Raw genomic sequence first — 6,224 nt, 5'->3', positions numbered from 1 at the left:
ATTTAGCCATCTACAAAGTTATGGGACTGTCATCCATCATTGCCAGGAGGGTATGCAACTATCTCTATCGTGATTCTCTGATTAGAAGTGTGGGGAACTTGTAATAGGCTGTCACTATCAGCTCCCATTCTGCTCCAACCTGATTCTATGTAGTAGTCCCAGAATATTTGAACAGGGACTTAGTGGGTCATGTGAGGTCTCCGAGAGTGAGGAATCCCGATTCAACCTGTCTATTCTAATTTATTCTGATCCTGTTTCTTATAATGAATCTTAATGCTCCTTTATCTTCAAATCATTCTGCCATATACCACATATTTATGTTTGTATATTAATGTTGTTGTTTTTTTTTTTTTTTTTACCAGTTCTATTAACCTAGATCCTCAACAGACACCTATAACATCCTGAAAAAAAGTTAATATGAACTCATCCATCACATCTCCAGAAGGATTCTCTGGAAATTCCTCTCTTAGAGTTAATCTCTCCTAATTTTCTGCTACTTCTCTGCTTCCATATACTTTTCTTTTTGTAGTTACCAATAAATAATGTAATGTTTTTTACATATCTGTCTGCCTGATTAGACTGAAAATTCTCTAAGGGCAAGAATGATAGGTATACCTTTTTTTTTAATAAAAAGAAAATTTATTACTATAGTCATAGGAATCAACATAATGTTAAAATAAATACTGAATTGAAATGAAGGAAAAAAATATAAAAGGAGTTGTACCCTTTTCTAAAGAAATGTGAATCTGGAAACCATCAGTCTCAGCAAACACAAGAATAGAAAACCAAACACCGCATATTCTCACTCATAAGTGGAAGCTGAACAATGAGAATACATGGACACAGGGAGGGGAACATCACACACCAGGGCCTGTCTTGGGGTGGGGGGCTGGGGAGGGAGAGCATTAGGAGATACACTTAATGTAGATGAGGGATTGATAGATATAGCAAACCATCATGGTACCTGTATATCTATGTAACAAAGCTGCAGGTTCTGCACATGTACCCCAGAACTTAAAGTATAATAACAATAATAAAGAATACTTTGAAAAACATAAAAGAAAAAAAAACACTAAAGTACAATCACAAAAAATAATGACATTATTTTAGAAACACTCTATTAAAAAAAATTATAAAGATTGAGAGTATTAACAGTTCGTAAAGATAAAGGAAACACTCTGGGAGTGTACATTTGTTAAATATTCTACCAGAAGTTCTATAAAATCAATATATATAAGCATGCCTTGTTTTATTATGCTTTGTTTTGTTGTGATTCACATATATTGCATTTTTTAAAAAATAAATTGCAGGTTTGTGGCAACCTTGTGTCCAGCAAGTCTATTGGTATCATTTTCCAACAGCTTACTTTGTGTCTCTTTGTCACATTTTGGTAATTCTGGCAAAAGAGCTATCTTGTTCATTATTATTATATCTGCTATGGTGATCTGTGATCACTGATCTTTGATGTTACCATTCCAGTTGTTTGGAAGGGTCACAGACTGCCCACGTATATGATGGCTAACTTAATGGAAAAAATATTGAGTGTATTCTGACTGCTCCACTGATTAACTGTTCGTTGTCTCTCTCTCACTCTCTCACCTGAGCACTTCTGTTTCTTAAGACACAACAGTGTTGAAATGAGGCCAATTAATAACCCTACAATAGCCTCTAAGCATTGAAGTGAAAGGAGTAGTCACACATCTCTCACTTTAAATCAAAAGCTAGAAATGATTAAGCTTAGTGAGGAAGGTATGTCAAAAGCCAAGATAAGCTTAAAGCTAGACCTTTTACATCAAACAGTTAGCCAAGCTGCAAATGCAAAGGAAAAGTACTTGAAGGAAGTTAAGAGTGCTACTCCAGTGAACACATGAATGATAAGAAAGCGGAACAGCTTTATTGCTGGTATGGTGAAAATTTCAGTAGTCTGGATAGAAGATCAATCCAGCCCAAAGAGCTGAGATCTCAGGAAATTTTATCTTTCACAAATGTAGATAAATAAAAGGAACATATTTTCATTTACTGAGGCAGTTTCAAGGTTTTTAAAGATATGCACAATAATCACATACAAAGTCAGTGTTGTGATAATATACTTTCATGGGGCCAAATTTCTGATGTCCAAGGCAGCAGGAAAAAAGGCTGTCCCAGATCTCAGGGAGAAACCAATTCTTTTGTATTTATTATCAATGGGCCTCCAGCTCATTGAATGGTTCCTGCCAACATTGAGGGTATATCTTCCCCACTTAGTCCACTCAGACTCATACACTGAACTGCTCTGAAAACACCCTCATGGACACACCCAAAATAATGCTTTCCCAGGTTTCTAGGCACTCTTTAATCCTGTCAAGTTGATGTCTAAAATAACTGGACAAGTCTACACCTTGTCAAGTTGGCACCTGATATGGTTTGACGGTGTCCAACTCAAATCTCATCTTGAATTGTAGCTCCCCAAATTCCCATATGTTGTGGGAGAGACCCAATGGGAAATAATTGAATTATGGGTGCAGTTTCCCCCATTCAGTTCTCATGATAGTGAAAAAGTCTTACTAGATCTAATGGGTTTATAAGGGGCTTCCCCTTTCACTTGGCTCTCATTCTCTTTTGCCTATCACCATATATAATGTGCTTTTCATCTTCTACCATAATTGAAAGTTCTCTCCAGCCATGTGGAGAACTCTGTGAGTTCATTAAATTTATTTTCTTTATAAATTAGACAGTTTTGAGTGTGCCTTTATCAGCAGTGTAAAAATGGACTAATATAACAGCCATATGTATCTCTTTAGACCATACCTAATTTCCAAATAAAGACAATAACATGGTAATTGTTCCACTGAAGATGATGAAACAATCCTGTGATTCATTTTGGAGATTCTATATGTTTGGAATTTTAGACTTCAGGGATTTGGATATTTTGAGGTTTCAACATTTATGATTATGGTATTTGTGATTGCATTTCTCAGGTTTATGGTACAAAGCCCGTGGTTGTGCAAAACACAGTTATTCAATGTGAACAAAACAGCCTTAAATTGGAAGAAGATGTTACCTAGGACTTTCATAGATAGACAGGAGAAGTGAATGCCTGGCTTCAAGGTTTTAAAAAACAAGTTGACTCTCTTGTTAGGGGCTAATGCAGCTGGTGAATTTAAATTGAAGCTAATGTTGATTTGCCTGCTCAAATCCCTAGGTTCCTTAAGAATAATGCTAAATCATCTATGCCATGTGTGCTCAGGCAACAAAGCCTGGATGTTGGTACATTTGTTTACAGTAAGGTTTACCAAATATTTTAAGCCCACTGTTGAGAACTACTGCTAAAAAGGAAAAATTTCTTTCAAATTATTACTGTTCATTACAATTCACTTGGCCATCCAAGAACTCTGATGGAGATGTACAAGGAGATTAATGTTGTGTTCATATCTGCTAATGCAACATGTGTTCTGCAGCTCATGAATCAAAGAGGAATTTCAATTTCCAAGTGTTCTTGACATTTCAAAATGTTATAGCTGCCAGAGACAGTGATTCTTCCTGTGGATATGGGAAAAGTAAATTGAAAAACTTCTGGAAAGGATTCACTATTCTAGATACCATTGAGAGCATTTGTGATTTATGGGAGGACATCAAAATATCAACAATAACAGGATCTGGGAAGACGTTGATTTCTGTTCTCATGGATAATTTTGAGGGGTTCAAGACTCCAGTGAAAAAAGTAACTGTAGATGTGGTAGAAATAGCAAGAAAACAAGAATGAGAAGTGGAGCCTGAAGATGTGACTGAATTACTGCAATCTTGTGATCAAACTTTAATGGATGGACAGTCGCTTCTTAAGGATGAGCAAAGAAAGTGTTTTCTTGAAATGAAATCTATTCCTGGTGAAGATGCTATGAACATTGGTGAAATGACAACAAATGATTTAGAATATGACATAAACTGAGTTGATAAAGCATCAGCAGGATTTGAAAAGATTAACTGCAATTTTGAAAGAAGCTCTACTGCGGGTAAAATGCTATCAAATAGCATTTCATGCTACGGAGAAATATTTTGTGAAAAGAAGAGTCAATCAATGGGGCAAACTTCATTATTTTCTCATTTTAAGAACTATCTATGGCCACTCCAATCTTGAGCAACCACTACCCTGATCAGCCCCCATCAACACTGAGGCAAGACTCTCCAGCAGCAAAAAGATTCTGGCTCTCTAAGGGCTCAAATGTGTTAGCATTTTTTTAGCAAAAAAAAAAAAAAAAAAAAAAAAAAGTCTTTTTAAATAAAGGTCTATACATTGTTTTTTACACATAAGACTATTGCACACAATAGACTGCAGTATTGTGTAAATATAACTTTTATATGCAATGGGAAACCATAAAATCTGTGATACTCTCTTTGTGATACTCGCCTTATTGAGGTGGTCTGGAACCGAATCTGCAATGTCTGTAAGGTATGCCTGTATCATATGACACTCCAATTCTATAACTGGACATATAACTTAAAAATCTCTAGCATGATATATTCAGGAAGTCACATCAAAATATGTTTAATTGTAGTATTGTTTGTGGGAGAAGAAAATACAACACAACTCGTATGTTTCATTAGAGAAATAATTGAGGAAACACTATGTAGCAGGGAAATAAATGAATTAACTCTGAATGCACGAGCATGCATACAACTTTAAAATATTTATTTGAATGCACAGAACAAGTTTCAGAAGCTTTCCCTTGTTCGTATCATTTATGTTTCTTCAAATCCATACTCATACTACACCATGCTCTATATGGGGTGTTGCTGTGTGTATGTGGAGTGTGTGTGTGTTTGTGTGTGTATTTATATTTCAGAAACATAGACTAGAAGGTAAAACATAAACTCTATGATGTGCTCCTAGGGAACAAGGAAATGAAGATGTATGGGAGGAATGAAAATTGGACTAGGGAGGAAAAGTAATGTTATTTCAAATTTATAAATATTATAAAACAAAAATAACACATTGGTATAGTTCTTCTACTTCCTCTCAGTGTATTCCTTCTCGTGTCCCACATGTATAACTTAATAGTTATTGTTATTTGTTTAGGTCTTAGTAGTTGCCTCCTTATTGATCTGTGTTACATACAACTTGAAAAACTTTCTGAGGCATCTATGTTGTATGGCATTTAGAATGTATTAGAAACATTTGTTGGACCTCTACTTCATGCTAGGTGGTCTTTTAGATTCTTCACAGGAATGAGAAACAGTATCTAAATTTGAGTAACCTAATAAAAATTAGTTATCGAGGCAATGCCTATTCCAGCTAGAAAGTTTCCCAGTAATTATCACCAAATTAGATTTTCTGTATATACATTTTTCTGTATAATTTTTATAGTAACATTTTTAAAAGCATACATTTTCCAATAAACAGATGAATAGTGAATAAACTATATAAGTTTGAAAATACATATATATTTCTTTACTATTACCCTCTTGATACATTGCTTTCTAAAATAAATCCAGAATGGCCAGCAGTACAATTCACATTCTCTAGCCAAATCTTTCCTCTTTTACTTGTTTCTGCTACTCCAAAGCCTTTCCAGTTTTAAATGGAATAATGCATATATATGAACATTACATTTAATTTCCACTTATTCTCAAAACAGTGAATCAATTTTTGAAGAATCTTGAGTAGCTGCTGATGTTTCTGAAGTTAAATGAGAACTAGGGATGTCTCCTACAGTGCATTTTCTTTGTGAAAAATGATGGTTCCTGTTGTACTGCTTGTTTATAATAAGCTGTAGAAGAAAACTACAGATTATGACTGTAGGCATTCAGGTAGAGTTTACAACCAGGAGCTGAAGCAGAAAGAATAAATGCTAATTTTACTACTTTAAGTGATAGTCAAGGAATGTTGAATGAAGCAGGTTCATGTCCTTATTTTTGGAATGTTTATGCTTTGTTAAATTACACAAAGACAATTTCTTAAACTTAGAATTTGAATATGCTTTCTGATCATGATATATTCTCAAATGAATAATACAGCTTGTGGATTTCATGTGGCATGGTCATTGTGATTGTTCTACATCAAAGGGTGGATATCTGCAGATTTGGAGGTGGTGCCGGCACCTTCTCTCATGCTGGTATTTCCGTTGCACGAGAGAAATAGATAACACGGTCACTGAGATGGGGTTGGTCTAGGGAAAAAAAGAAGCCATGGAACATATGTTTTTCAAAATGGAACTTACATTCAAGGGTTTTCTTGGACACTGTCAATG

The sequence above is a fragment of the Aotus nancymaae genome, unplaced genomic scaffold (assembly GCF_030222135.1).
Source record: "Aotus nancymaae isolate 86718 unplaced genomic scaffold, 86718_ANA_hifiasm-v0.15.2.pri h1tg000020l, whole genome shotgun sequence".
Classification (NCBI taxonomy): domain Eukaryota; kingdom Metazoa; phylum Chordata; class Mammalia; order Primates; family Aotidae; genus Aotus; species Aotus nancymaae.
This window is presented reverse-complemented; position numbering follows the sequence as displayed.